We start from the raw sequence: 16942 nt of genomic DNA on the forward strand, positions 1-16942 counted from the left end.
TCTAGGTCATAAGCTATCTGTGTGCAAATTTTCATGCAAATCCATTCAGTCGTTCCCTTATATTAAATAAATTAAACTTTTTTAACAGGTGGCAAGTCTTAAAAAGAAATAGCCTATTAACCAATCTGGCCCATAAGCTACTTGCATACAAAATTTGATGCAAATCCGTTCTGTCGTTTCCGCGTGATGATTTCCCAAACATCCAAACATACAAACTTTCACATTTATAATATTAGTAAGATATGCAAATAGAAATGCTCAAACTACAAGCTCAAAAACAGTATTTGATGTGGTGTTTTCAAGATATTTTAACGCCCTTGAGTCAGAAGTATTTACAGATATCATATCTTAGTAATCATACCAATAATTTCGTGCATTAAAAGAATTAAAAATGAAAATGAAAAAAATTTTTACCAGCAAAATTAATAAAATTAAGTGAAATTAATGTTTAATTTCTAACCTAACCTACATGCGTATGTACATATGTATGTAACTGAATCGCCTATTAATAGGTTTGCATATAAGTAGCGTAGTAATTGGTGGCCGCTGTGGTGTAGTGGTAGGCAGTGCGCGCTTCCACTCCGCAGCGCCTGGGTTCAAGCCCTGATTTTTCTTACCAGCGGTCGCCCCTCGGCAGGCAATGACAAACCTCCAAGTGTATTTCTGCCATGAAAAACAGCTTCTCATTAAAATACAATCGCCGTTCGGAGTCGGCGTAAAACTGTAAGTCCCTCCTCTTTGTGACAACATCAAGGCGCATGTCACAAATCGGGGGAGAAGCACTAACATATGTGTAAGCGCCAATCTATTATTATTATTATATTAGTAGATTATCCTCAATTTCAAGCTTAACTCCCTAATCTGTAATTAGAAAAAGAGATTAGCCTTACAAAATTACACTGAGAAAAAAACGCGTTGTAAGAATAAAAAAACTTTATTTGATTACCGTTTAAAAATTTTCGTTTTTAAATCAAGTGAAAAGTCTTAACAAAATTGATTTTTTCATTATACATACACTACGTATAATGGAAATATTCAAATCAAATACGCCCGTATTAAAATGAAGCATTTTCACTGCACGGATTCTTTTCATATGTAATTAAGAAAGCATATGTATACAAAGCATGCAAAGCGGTGACAACACATCCATACATACATATGTACATACTAGAGTCCAGCGCAAGTGTATTTGCCGCATTTCGTTCAATAAGTATTCCTTGCATTGTACTCTACTCCCAACACATTGTTACTATTTTTCCGCATACATACCCTACTTGGCGTTGAGAGAGTAAATACTTGACGTACGCGAGATATTTGCTGCTGCCAAAAGGGAGTAGCAAATCTACTCTCTGTATACTTGTAGTACGGTAAGTACTTGCGTATTAAATTTCAATCCTGGTTGTTAGCCTACTAGTTGATATCGTTTGCGGCGCTGGTCAGTGAAATTGAAAGAGTAAAAATAGAATATGGAATTTGACGATGTAAGGAAATGTTTACGGCCTTATTTATAAAAAATAACGTAGAGTTAGACAGTTGTTTAATGTGACATTTTCATAAAACTTTTGTATTCAAGCAGCTTTTTAAATCTATGTATGTATGTACTTAAATTTTTATGAAAGTATTATTTCTCGTTTCTAATTTTCTATAAAACTATTTGCAGTCATTAACCAACAAATAAGTTGTCGAAAACAATAACTTAAGCAATGCTGCTATACGAAATAAAATTATTAGAGGCCAATCAAAATTTTGAAAAGTGCCGATTTTCACATTCGATAGTCGGACATGGTAGCGACGAGATGTACGAGCATTTTTTTCTTAAGAACTGCATACTGATTTAAGAAATTTTTATAGAAGCTAATTTATATTCCATTTATTGTGCGTAATTTTATATGAATTTTTAGTTTTTCTTGAGAGCCTTTACAAATAAAAAAAATTTCGGAATATGTACATATGTACATACATACGCAGCCATATAATTTGATTTCAAGAGAATCGAATTTTCATTTGGCACGTTCAGAAGGCGCAACAGCTCAGTAACTGGTGCGATAGCACCTTCTGAACGCGTTGTTGCGTACTTCTGATAAACTGAATAGTTGCGAGTTAGATGATCGTAATATTTTTCTGATCATTTGAGACAACATGTTGGTGTGTACCTTTGAGAGTTGAATTTGACAGCTAATGTATGAAGTCGTTCAGAAGACGCATAACGATCACTGATTTTTTTTTTAGCAACGGTTGCGCTCAACTGCTGCGGTTTCTGAACCTACCCATTGATAACTTTTTTTTTATACCCAAGCGCACTTGTGCACAAGGGTATTATAACTTTGTTCACATAACGGTTGTTTGTAACAGGCAAAACCAATCGAGATAGATATAGACAAATGTATACATAAATGATCAGAATAAAAAGAGAAATCGATTAAGCGGTGACTGTCCGTCCGTCCGTCTGTGCACACGATAACTCGAGTAAAAATTGAGACATCGTAACGAAACTTAGTACATGCACTTCTTTTGGCGTAGGACGGATGGTATTAAAAATGTGCGAAATCGGACAATAACCACGCCTACCTCCCATATAACGGTAATTTTCAGAAATACGAAAACTGCGATATTTTAGTAACTACTGAAGATAATTCACTCAAAATTGATATTTACAATAAATTTCAGACGAAAAGTAAAAATATTATAAATTTTTGGTAAATGGGCGTAGCCACGCCCACTTATGGTTATATGTGTATATCTTGGTAACCGCTGCACCAATTTCTTCCAAACTTGGCACAGCTGTTGACCCTGCTACAGCATACCAAATGGCCAAAAATTTTTAAAATCGGACAATAACCACGCCCACATCCCCTATAACGGCAATTTCGAGAAATACGAAATCCTCGATAAATCAGTAAATATTAAAGCTAATTTATTCAAAATTGATGGTTGCAACCAGGAAATACGTTTATGATATAATTTTGGAAAATAGGCGTGCCACCGCCCACTTATGATCACATATATGTATCTCGTTAACCATTCTAGCAATTTGTACCAAACTCGGTATGGTTATTGTGCTTGCCACATAAAAGCAAACCGTTGAAAATTGTTGAAATCGGACTAAAATTAAGACCGCTTTTCATATAACGTTAAATTTCAGAAATGCTTTAGATTTCAATATTTCGAAATTTAATGATGCTAGTTTACTTAAAATGTATACACCCGCTTATCATGTAGCGGTAGCTTTCGGAAAGGTGGAAAACATATATTTAGTACTTGCGCCGGGTATTTAATGTTCGGCTCCGCCCGAACTTAGACTTTCTTACTTGTTTTTTGATAACACTGCGACAGCTCAAATTGGAATTGAGTAAAACCAAATGCAAGATAGAGTTTTTGAATTTCATTGAGTTTTTGTTTTAATAAATACTAAAATTAGAGGTGTATGAATGGCGAAAGAAAAACTTTATCCAATTTTTTTTAAATCGGAACTACATTTTTACATATGTACATATGTACATGCATACATAAATATATTTAATATGAAATTGAAATTCAATTTGCGCTATCTTCAAACCCATGGTTTCAATTGTACGCATATCGTCAGGGTTTTCCCCACGACTTGGTTTTGCTCTAGTGAAGCGACAGAACAAGGGACGAGTATAGCTCGGAACACTTTGACGACAGCAAGCGACAAGCAGCATCTGTCAAATTTTAAATACACACGTTCTTACGGACACAATTATTTTGACGACAGCACGACATCTTGGCTGCAGGACTGCAATTGTCGACGTCGCCAAATTAAATCTATTTCTAATTTTGCCGGCGACAATGAGTAGATGTAGTGCTGCAAAATTAAATTGTCGCAAAATTAATCACATATTCTTGATTGTTCATGTTTTTCTTATTTACTTAAATAAAAATACACAATTTGTGAAATAAATATACCAAAATGTCAAACTTTAAAATCAGCTGTTTGCTATGTCGCTGAGGTCTTCAAAATGTTTAAGAAGCTGGCTTCAAGGCGACATTTGTCGACAAAATGATGTCGCTGTCGTTAGGTCGTGAAGTTGCAGTCGTCAAAGTGTTCCGAGCTTATGTATCTATGCACTCTATGCACATACGTATCTATGCACATAGTATGTATCTACCCTGCAAAAAATTGTGCGACTAATCTCTAAAGAGAGTATTCCGAGACTACTCTCAATCGGGTACGTGGATATAATTGGAGATCAATTAGTCCCCAACTCATCTCTAACGGGTACTATTAACGATTTAATGATATGTACGCACTTAGTCAATGGAATTTCATGTGCGGCGTTGGCACACAGACAGAGATTTGCCTAAAAAAACTGAGCACCCCAGTTCGAATCTCAGCTGGCGCAAATTTTTATTTTTATTTTTTAAAAGTGACTAGTCGCTTTTTATACCCATTCGGGTATAAAGGTGAACAATTAGTCTCTTCATAGGACATGCTCGAACAAAAGCGAACAGTTCATTTCATATAAAGAGATTGAAAGTGGTATTAGTCGCATGCTCCTTTGCGATTGCTCCCGGAATCATCCCGGATTAGTCCAATTTTCTGCAGGGTATGCACATACGTATCTATGTATGCACATACGTATCTATGCACATACATACATATGTACTTAGGTATGTATATCAGCATTTTATTTGAAAGTACGTTTGCTCGTCGCTCTCTTCATCGCTCCACTACATTCCTGTCCTTACAGGCTAACCTAATATTCACGCACGCCGCAAATTTATTGTCAAAAATTTCTCATGCACATGCAACTTGTATGAGATCAACCGAAATTGAACGGCGTGCGTATGAAGCTAACTCAATATCCAATTTTTGTTCTGCGTGACATTTTGATTTGACGTTTCGCTCAATGAAATCAAATGCAAACGCATGCAAGTCAATTTCGGGTGACGCAAAAAAACAAATTCGACGGCATGCGTACCAAAACGCAAGCCGCGAATATTAGGTTAGCCTGTTAGTTTTATTCAGATACCACAAATGCACGATCCAGAAAATTGTTCTATCATTCTTGCCACAAATTTATGTTTTCTTCGAAAATACTCAAGTACTACCAGTAGAGTACTCTACTGCCAACTACCTTTTACTCGCAGTAGTTGCGGAAGGCAAAGTAAATACTCTACGCATCTTGCTATTGATCGGTGGTTTACTTACGCTTGCAGAAACTGGTTTATGCTTACTCACACTTGACCCGAACGATGGAAGTAAAGGAGGGAAAGTATGTATTTGCGCGGCGATCGGATGTCTTGTTAGGCCCTTTAAATGGAATTGCGCAGGAGTTTAGTACATACATACATATGTACATACATGGTACGACATCATGCACTAATCGCGCGCTGTGATGTTGATTCAAACTCAACATTTGAAAACACATTTACATGTATGGCTGTAGCTGAGTGTGCAAAGACGCTTGATACAATTGGTTGCTACCAAGAGCGTCCGGGTTCAATTACCATCAGACGGAGCATAAAATAAAATATTTTTCTTCTTAATTTTAATTTCGTATAACGAAAAAGCTTCTGTGCACTTCGCAACGACATATTTTATAACGTACATACTCATATTTAAAACAAGTTGGGTTGGTGCTCTTTCATATGCGTATTTTTTTAAATTTAGCACTTTTTTTTAATTCTAAATTTTTTTTCCCTCAGTGTATAAATGTAAAATAATCACAGATTATACTGATAACTTTTCGGTGTTCAACCTAGTTTAATCGGTGAAATTTGCGAAGAAGAGGGGAAATGTCGAATGTAAAAGTAAACAAAAATGGACGCTAGCAAGGAAAAGAGTTTTTAAAAGTATTTTTAATAAAATATTAAGTTAAAATATATTTAAATTCCTTAATATGTATAGCAGAAAAAAGTTATCACGGTGGCATAGAGAATAAACTAAACTTTTCCTTGAGTTGTGAGAATAACAAGCACAACAAATTTAACGGCTAATAATCTGAGATTTGCCTGTGTAAGCAGGGTGATTAAGAAACGAGCTTTAATCGAGGTTACATATATTAAATGGAAACGTACTTTTATACCTTGCCGTACGCATATGTTTACACATCAAATTTCATGAGTGCCTAGTATTCATGCAATTTTTTTTATAAATTGCGGAAAATGTTAAAGCGACTTCACGTCAATAAATGCTCACCTTTAAAAAAATTTTGCTCTTAATTTCAGCTACTATTGGTATTATTTAGCTCTTTTTAGCTCTTTTTTCGACCGATTTAGCTCCAAACAAATTTTTTTCTGGCAACACTGCTTGCCATGGCCTTGGTTTTTGCTTCGTATGGTGTACTATTAAACGTAGTTGAACCCGCAAAGGGTTATCTGCAATGACCTTTAGATTAAGGGCCATTATCTGAAGTTACCTTTAACTTTAACGCTCACTTTATATTTAAAGGTTGGATTAAAAATAAAGCTATGTCTAAAGTTAAGCATTTTTATTATCGTTTTTTGACGTATGTATGTTTCTTGGTTGTAAACCAATTTAAAACCAATAATAAAGTGCTTATCTTCAGACACAATCATAAATTTTAATGCAACCCTTAAATTTGAAGTGAGCTTTAAAGTTACAGGTTACTTGAGAAAACGGTCCTAAACCAGTTAGACAACGTATCGTTGATTTCCCTGATTGCCAGGCACAAGAACACAAAGGCTTGATCTCTAAATAGATACATATGTATGTGAGTAAAGTAATAATTACTTATTTTACCAGACTTCAAAAATGTAGTAAATCAGAAAGTTATGTACCAGAGTACCCAACTGGAAAAATTTGCCAAAATGGTACATATCGGCCAAAATGGCAACGGTGATTATAACTTTATTTTTCAAGACACCTTATACCATACCACCTTATATCGCCCCCAGAAACCAAAATAAATGTATTTCGTATAAGATGCACATGGGCGCATACACGATTCTATACACAGCCATTTTCCAGGAGATAATTTAGGTAGGCCTTCTTAAGTACAGCCATTCTAAGAGGCCTACCCAAATAAATCTTAAGCAAATACTTTAAAGATGTATGATTTTTATAAATTAAAGAAGCAATTTTAAACGAACTCCTCCTAAAGGCCTTCTGGAGTACGACGTATAAAATACCTTCTGGAAGTCCTTCTATGGGTAGCGAAAGAAGAAGCCCTTCAATCTGTGCCACTGCATACAATAAAGAAAGGAGAAAGGAATGTAGAGTGGAAGGCTTCTTGACTCCCAGGAAGGCCTTTCGGAAGGGCTTTTAACTCCTGAAATTATCTACTGGGTTATTCTAGCATTTCATTAATTTGTATATTCCAAGAACGTTGTATTTATTATTATAATTTGCCTTGCTATTGCTGTTGTTGCTATGCTGTGACATTAAACTGCATATTAATTATGAACATTAAGCAAATAACATGCCACTCTAGGCATGTATTTGAAAGAAAAGCAGAGGAATGAGTTCAGATACATACACGCATACATGTTTTGACAAGACTCGAGTAAGGCGGGAATGTCAACGAAACCCACAACAGTTTCGCTTGGGAGAAACAAATTTAATAAGCCACAGTAGCTGTAAATAAGCAATGTGGAAGGATTTGTGGATTTTGATGAAGCCATCATTTGGATGAAAAAAACTGGCAAAAAGATGGGCACGAAATTGTCCTAACAAAATTAAAGCTTCGCATGTTTATGGAGTTGATGTGTGCAGAACAGAAAAAGTTTCACTAGAAAACTTTTCGAAAGCATTCGCTGATAATTATTCTCATAAATGCTATTCCATTTAGCCTAAGTGACAATGCACTATGGTCTGAAATTCATTTTTTTGCATAAATTCAAAAAATAATTTTACTAATTTTAAAAAATGTGGTACGCAGTATTAATGGAGACATTTCAGTGGTTGAAAATATGCAAAAACTAAACTAGATAAGGCAACCCTGTTCTATTTATTATTATTATTAAAAGGTTGTAGGAAACGAACTGTGTGATAGTAGTTAATAAAGAAAAAAAGTTAATAAAATAAAAAAGAAAAGTTCTTATTTTTGAACTGAATAAAAAAATGTGTTTTTTTGTGTAATATCTGTATGGTGCGGTGTTTCGTGTAATAACTTTTTGGTATTTGCCTGTGTTTTATGTTAGGTCAAAGTTGAGAGTCTGCTCTTTAAAATCATGTGTGTGGGCTTTGCCCCATTTAAGAATATTTGTAATTTCCAGCAACATTTGAATTCCAATACAGAAATACATGGGGTTTGGCTAGAGGGCGATCGTAAAACTACTGAAGCTTATTTACTTACTCAAAATTAATATTTACAAAGATTTTTATGCAAAAAATAAGAATATTATAAATTTTTGGAAAATGGGCGTAGCTACACCCACTTATGATTACATGTGTATATCTTGGTAACCGCTCAACCAATTTCTCCCAAACACAGTTGTTGTCTTGGCAAAATATACCAAACGGCGGAAAATTTTTAAAATCGGACAATAACTACGCCCACATCCCATATAACGGAATTTGGAGAAATATGAAATATTCGATACATGGGTAAATACTGAAGCTAATTTATTCAAAATTAAAGTTTGCAACAATTCTTTAGCAAAAAAATACGCTTAACAAAATTTTGGAAAATGGGCGTGGCCCCGCCCACTTATGACCACATATGTGTATATCGGTAACAGTTAAATCAATTTGTACCAAACTCGGTATTATTGTGCATAAAAACAAAATAAAATTATTGAAATCGGACTAAAATTACGCCCACTTTTCATATAACGGTAAATTTCATAAGTGCTTAAAACTTCAATATTTCGAAATTTAAGCACGCTAATTTACTCAAAATCGATACAAAAATCCCTTGAAAAGAAGTAACATTATTATGGAATTTTGGAAAATGAGCGTGATACCGCCCACTTATAACTATATAAGTTTATCTCATTAAGTCTGACTGAATATACTAGCGACACTATATGTCCCAAGTTTTGTTAAGATAAGTCAAGTGTTTGGTGAGATATACGAATTTTCTTTGTCAGTGAGCGGGCCACGCCCCGTTTGCAAAATGTTAAATAGGTTGTATTACTCTTTGAATTTGTATGAGTCAAATTTTTCTTTTCTCTTTACTTCTTCAATTTATGTGGCATTCTAAGCCTACACACAAAACTTAAGTGACATATCTCGTTTCCAATAATTTATGCAAAAAAAAAAATGATTTCCAGACCATAGTGCAACGCTAAAACATATGTTTGTAATTTGAATTTTATTCATTCTGTTAAAAAAGTGATGAAACTGAGTTAAAATAAATGCGGAAAACCATTTTATTTGCCCCAATAGCTGTGTTTAAAGCAGGGTTCGGAAATACTCATATATGAACGTTCGCGTACATACATTTATGATTTTATACGCGAAGGTGAACGTATCAAATATTCTGTATTGATTCTCCTTCGTGAACGAGAAGCATAACACCAGTCCAGATAGTTCGCGGTCGCAAATGATAGGTAGAAAAAATTGCCGCTGTTGTTCGTACGCGTATGTATTGGTGGACCAAACAGCGTGCGTTCGGATCAGTTTGGAATTTAAATTGCTCCTTCCGTACGACATCTATACAAAAGCTGTACTGTTCGACAGTAAAATGTATAGATTTTTTAATTTTCTCATACATTTTCTTAGTACATGCATACATAGATTCCCTTCAAGACCAATGATATGATGGTACTAATTTCATTTTTCATTTCATTTTCATTTCATTTATTAAACAAATTCATTAGTACAATAAGATCTTAAAGATCTTTTATAGTACAACAGTAATTATAAACCACAAACATAAAGCAACGAAAGGAAAACAATAAGTAAAAAAAAATAAAAGAAAAATGCAAATGCAACTAAGACTAAAAACTAACATTATTACTTAAGTAAAAACACAACGACACAAACGTAAACATGTGTAGATAAATACATACACATATGATGTATTGTGGAACGATTTTCCGTCATCCCTTGTCAAATTTGGTTTGGAGACAAACCGGTTTCGGCGTTGTGCCATGTGAGAACGAAAAATGACACTGAAGATGGCACAATGCCGAAACCGGTTTGTCTCCAAACCAAATTTGACAAGGGATGACGGAAATCGTTCCACAATACATCATACTCCTACCCTGTCGGAAACACAAACAACCAAAAAAAAGACATACACATGTGATAATCCTAGCAGATAGTGAAACTCAGAGTACAAAAACTTATTGACGAAAGTAAAAACAATAGGCGAGATCTCCAACTAGAAATGTGATCAAATTTAGCCAAACCAAATACATATCGTGTTACGTGATTGAAAACTACTTCAATTTTGTGGACAGATTGAGAACTATGTTTGCTGTAAATACATTCAGGATAACAGAATATTAGCAAAATCAGTTGTATTGCAAGTTTTCTCCTGATGTCGACCGGCGTAAAGGATGCAGCCATTCTTAAATTACGTAGAGTGATGAATACTTTGCTAATTACGAAGTTCACGTGATCATCACAGGAAAGACTAGAGTTGATTACAAAACCAAAGTTCGTCACTTTAGATACAAATTTAAGACATTTATTATTTATATATAGGTTAGGTATGGCAGAAAAGGCAAGGCGACGTTTAGAAATGGGTAACACATAGGATTTATCACTGTTAAGACAAAGCTCATTTTTTAAAGCCCAAGATGATATAGAGGACAGATGACAGTTAAATCTAGAGCACAAGGAGACTGATTGGTCATGAGGTCCTAACAAGTAGAGCTGAATATCGTCTGCATATGCATGTATTTGCACAGACTTGCATGTGCTAAAAATGTCATTTAAGAATAAACTGAATAGTAGCGGTCCCAGTATTGAGCCTTGGGGAACACCAGTACACAGAGGTTTAAGTCAAAAAAATTTGGTACCGACCCTTACACGCTGAGTCCGACCTTTAAGGTAGCTGCTCATCAATCGCACAGCAGACTCGCCAAAGCCAAAATTATTACTTAATTTGATGCAAAGTAGTCTATGGTTCACCGAGTCGAAGGCTTTAGGGAAGTCAAGCAAGCAAACAAAGTTAATTGGTTATTGTCATAAGGAGTTCGTATATCGTCCAGAATTTGAATAACTGCAGTGGAGCAGCTATGCTTTGCCCTAAACCCAGACTGAAACGGGGAAAGTAAATTAAATTTGTTAATATGCAAGTTAATTTGCTCTGTCATCAGCTTCTCAAAGACTTTAGACAGACAAGGAAGAACACTTATAGGACGAAAATCACAAGCACTACTCGCAGACTTATTTTTAGCAACCGAAATAACGTCGGCGATCTTCCTCGCATCGGGGAAAGACGAGGTTGTAATACAGTGGTTGATCACATGAGTAAGAGTTGGTAAGATTTGTGGCATAATTAGCTTTACAAATTTTATTGGTATATGATACCACATTGAATTCACATGACTGACTGACATGCACAACAGGAGACGGAATTATGGAGTTGGAAGCAGGAGCACAAGGTGATACAGAACGACTGACAAATACATCTTTAAACTCTTCAGGGTTAATACAACAATCAGGACTGTCACTAACATGAACACGAAGGGTTTTTAGATTACGCCACAAAACATTATTCGGAAGGAGTGGGTTTAACATTTTACCAAAGAACTTGCGCTTTCACACTTAATAAGGGCAGTTGTCTTATTTCGTACCGACTTATAGGCTTGCCAGATGGTATCGGTTCGGAAATTCTTCCAAATAGAGTGCGATTTGTTACGTTTTATAATCATAGACCGAACGATTTTGTTGAACCAAGGGCACGACGGTGATCGATTGAGAAGAGTGAGTACTGGACCATGAGCCCTAAACAAGCTTACAACATTTTCATTCAGAAAGCTCAACTTTTCATTTACAGAGCTTAGGCTCCAACAACAAGTCAGCAGATAGGCTATCAATATTTATTAGACGATAGTCGGAAAATTAAGAGGACTATCTGCTACAATATGATCAAAATTGATGTCAAAAGCACAGAAAATTAGATCATGATCAGAAATAAACGACATCTGCTCAAATTTTAGCACAGTAGACGGATCAGAAACAATAAAGTAATCAATCAGACTAGGACAACAGTTATTTTCGTATCTTGTAGGTACAGAAAGATTTACAATAGATAGACCAACTCTAGACACTTCATCTAACAAACGGGAGCTATAAAAATCACTACACAACAAATTTACATTAAAATCGCCACAGACAATAATTTCATCATAATCGACAGCTACAGCAGACAACATATTAAAAAACGCATTCACGCTACACCACTTTTTAGGGTTATGCACACACGACAAAAGGACCTTTGAAGAAGAATTGGAATTAGATACCTCAACTAGCAAATACTCAGTGGTATTCCCAACCGATTGCGAAATTAAGCGAGTTTTTAGATATTTCTTGCAATATATCGCAATTCCACCACCCTTCTTATCTAATCTAACAACCCGAACTAGCTTATAATTATTAATGGAAAAGTGTGAATCACTTATACCGGCCCTAAACCACGTCTCCGACACAAAAATAACATCAATACTCGAATATTCAAAAGTCCCCCTAACAACATCCATCTTCTCATTGTTTAAACTGCGCGCATTAAAATGGACCACATTAATGCCTTTCTGTCGGCTGCATAACATGTTCAGTACTACAAGGCTATTACCATCAACGCTACTCAATTTGTTCGTCATAACAATTACAAAAAGCGAAAACAAAGGCAACTTTAAGATAGTGAAGAAATGACGAAAAACAGAAACAAAAAACCCAAGTTGCGCTATCTTCACAAAATATAAAATACAACAAAAAACATTTGAAAATATATGCATAACAATATATCTAACGAAACGGCAGCAGGTCATCTTCGCAGATTAACTTTGTTGGTGTGCTATTATTATTTTTATACCCGAGCGCACTTGTACACAAGGGTATTATAACTTTGTTCACATACGGTTGTTTGTAACAGGCAAAACGAAACGAGGTAGATATAGACAAATGTATACATAAATGATCAGAATGAAAAGAGAAATCGATTAAGCGGTGACTGTCTGTCCGTCCGTCCGTCCGTCTGTGCACACGATAACTCGAGTAAAAATTGAGATATCTTAACGAAACTTGGTATGTGTACTTATTTCGGGCGTAGGACGGATGGTATTGAAAATGGGCAAAATCGGACAATAACCACGCCTACCTCCCATATAACGGTAATTTTCAGAAATACGAAAACTGCGATATTTTAGTAACTACTGAAGATTATTCACTTAAAATTGATATTTACAATCACTTTTAGACGGAAAATAATAATATTATAAATTTTTGGAAAATGGGCGTGGCCACGCCCAGTTATGGTTACATGTGTATATCTTGGTAGCCGCTGCACCAATTTCTTCCACACTCGGCACAGTGTTGGCCTTGCCACAACATACCAAATGGCCGAAAATTTTTAAAATCGGACAATAACCACGCCCACATCCCATATAACGGTAATTTAGAGAAATACGAAATACTCGATAAATCAGTAAATATTAAAGCAAATTTATTCAAAATTGGTGCTTGCAACAATTCTTTACCAAGAAATACATTTATGGTAAAATTTTGGAAAATGGGTGTGGCACCGTCCACTTATGATCAGATATATGTATCTCGGTAACCGTCGTACCAGTTTGTACCAAACTAAGTACGGTTATTGTGCTTTCCACGTAAAAGCAAAATGTTGAAAATTATTGAAATCGGACTAAAATTACAGCCGCTTTTCATATAACGGTAAATTTCAGAAATGCTTGAAACTTTAATATTTCGAAATTTAAGGACGCTAATGTACTCAAAATTGATACTAAAAACGATCCTTGAAAAGAAATAACGTCGTTTGGAATTTTGGAAAATGGGCGTGATATCGCACTCATATGACTATATAAGTTTATCTCATGATGTCTAACTGAACGTTCTATCGAAGATGTTTAAAATAGAGGTAAAAGCACCCCGGCTTACAATGTAGTGGTAGTTTTCGGAAAGGTGGAAAACATATATTTAATACTTGCGCTGGGTATTTAATGTTCGGCTCCGCCCGAACTTAGAGTTTCTTACTTGTTATTATTGTCATCTCTCACATGCACAAAACCTCTAAACGTAAACACCTTTAGCAGTTTTCCTTCACGAAACAGTTTTATGGGAAAGTTTATGTACCCTGCAGTGAAAAATTATCAATTGTTAAAATTAGATGACTTTTAATTAACTATTTCGTAGCAGTTGCTGGCCCTGGCACAGTATACCAAACGGCCGAAAATTTTTAAAATCGGACAATAACCACGCCCACATCTCATATAACGGTAATTTAGAGAAATACGAAATCCTCAATAAATCAGTAAATAGTAAAGCTAATTTATTCGAAATTGATAGTTGCAACGATTCTTTACCAGGAAATACGTTTATGATAAAATTTTGGAAAATGGGCGTGGCACCGCCAACTTATGATCACATATACATATGTATCTCCCTAACCGTTCTAGCAATTTGTACCAAACTCGGTATGGTTATTGTGCTTGCAAAATAAAAGCAAACCGTTGAACATTTTTGAAATCGGACTAAAATTACGGCCGCTTTTCATATAACGGTAAATTTCAGAAATGCTTAAGGACGCTAATTTACTTAAAATTTATACACCCCGGCTTATCATGTAGCGGTAGCTTTCGGAAAGGTGGAAAACATATATTTAATACTTGCGCCGGTTATTTAATGTTCGGCTCCGCCCGAACTTAGACTTTCTTTCTTGTTTATGTATACATTTGTCTATATCTATCTCGATTCGTTTTGCCTGTTACAAACAACCGTTATGTGAACAAAGTTGTAATACCCTTGTCCACATGTGCGCTCGGGTATAAAAACAAAAAGAAATATATGTTTCTTTGCTAAATAGTCGTAGGGAAGAGATTTTAAGTGAGTTTAACCTCACTTTGCCAAGTCCGGTGCCACAGAAAACTTTAAAAGAGAATTTAAGGAATTGGTTTATTGAACTTAGGCCCCAACGAAGATGCGTTGAAGCACTAAAACAAATTTTGATTGAGGAAAATTTGGACGTGCGTTTTTTCTTTGGAAACAAAAAAAAACAGAAAGCCCTAATACGAAGCGTTGAACCTGGTTATTACACGCAATTTAGAGATCCAGTTAAATGAAATCTGTGACCAAATTATTGAATAAATACGATGAAATAATATTAGACTTAAACGTCGATGGGCTTCCTTTATTTTGAAGTTCAAAATCGCAGTTGTGGCCCGTTTTGTAGAAAATTGTTAATGTAGACAATTTATCAGTGTTTCCCATAGGTGTTTATTTGGGAAAAGCGAAACCTAACTGCATAACAAATTATTTAGCTGATGTGATAATTGATTTTAAACATTTAATAGAAAACGGGTTAATTTTTAAAAATAAGCTTATTAAAATAAAATAACGAGCAGTGGTCTGTGATGCTCCAGCTAAGGCGTTTGCATGCGGCATACCTGGCCATACGTCTTTTCATGGTTGCTCTAAATGCCTCCAGGTATCTAAAAAAATTAATAATGTGTTAACATACCCTACTCGATCTGGTGAAGTTATGACTGGCGTAGATTTTAGATCAAGGAAATATCCTTATAAGCATAAAACTTGTTTTAAAATCAATAATACTCCTTTTGAGCAATTGAATATTGACATATTGAAAGTTAAAGAAGTTAAAGGAAATATTATAAGTATCGATTTTGAGTTTTATTTTAGTATAAGAGGTCCAGATAGCTTTCGCTGCCTCAAAGAAAATATGCCGGTAAAGATTGTAGGGTTTGAAAAAGGACCAAACGTCACAATCCTGGGGAAAAACTAAAGAATCAGAAAAGCTTTTTTACAGCACCAGTAGATTCTTTAGCAGCTTTAGGAATTTGTATTGCTGAGTATGACACTTCCGAGCCAATATATAAATTCAATATAATCGAAATAAATTATAAATACATGTGCCTTCCCTACGACAACCAAATACTTTTAGAACCATTGCTACACACAACTTAAAGATGTACAAAAGAGGAGGAGAGCGATGCGGCTGGGTGAAAAAGCGGGTGAAAATCTCCCCCTAAAAAGTAAGTGAAATTCAACTGCTTACTTTTTTATATGAGATTTCAGTTCATAAAACTTTATTTTTACAACGCTTTTATTTCAGAAATAGCTACGTGTGAAAGGTGCGATGGTAACAGACAGCTGCATGGCGAAATACAGGAGCTAAAAGGCAAGAAACAGTGAGAAACAGAAATAATTATAGCCGCACCGCATTTTGACAAGTTTTAACATATTATTTTGTTGTTATTGAATTTTGGTTTTTTTTTTATAAAAATATAGTTCATTCTTTAACAAAACCCGTGTAAATCCAAGTTTCAAGCTTTGTGCAATATTTAAAAAAACTCAACAAACTTTCGTAAAAATGTCGTAACTTTTTTAATTAGATTTCCTAGAATTTTTTTTTAAATATTGCACAAAGTTTGAAACTTGGATTTACACGGGTTTTGTTAAAGAATGAACTATATTTTTATAAAAAAATAACCAAAATTAAATAACAACAAAAATAATATGTTAAACCTTGTCAAAATGTGGTGCGGTGTAGTGTCGCTTGTCGCCCTGCAAAAATAACGTACACTAGAAATGGGAGTCGAACCCATAAGCTGGCAACACTATTTCATTTTGATATTTTCAAGCAGTTGGTGTCGCCATCTATCAAGGCGTATTTAACAAGGTGGTGTTGGCCGTATATAAGTAAAAAATTACACTAACAAATTATACGCTGATGTCCATACTGTCATTGGTATGAATTACAACAAACACATCATTTTGACGTAATGGCCTCCGCGGCGAAAACCTCAGCTGTCGCCCCAACACCACCTTGTTTAATACACCTTGCCATCTATCGTTCGTTTTTTT

The sequence above is a fragment of the Rhagoletis pomonella genome, unplaced genomic scaffold (assembly GCF_013731165.1).
Source record: "Rhagoletis pomonella isolate Grant_MI unplaced genomic scaffold, Rhpom_1.0 Rhpom_scaffold_00002, whole genome shotgun sequence".
Lineage (NCBI taxonomy): Eukaryota > Metazoa > Arthropoda > Insecta > Diptera > Tephritidae > Rhagoletis > Rhagoletis pomonella.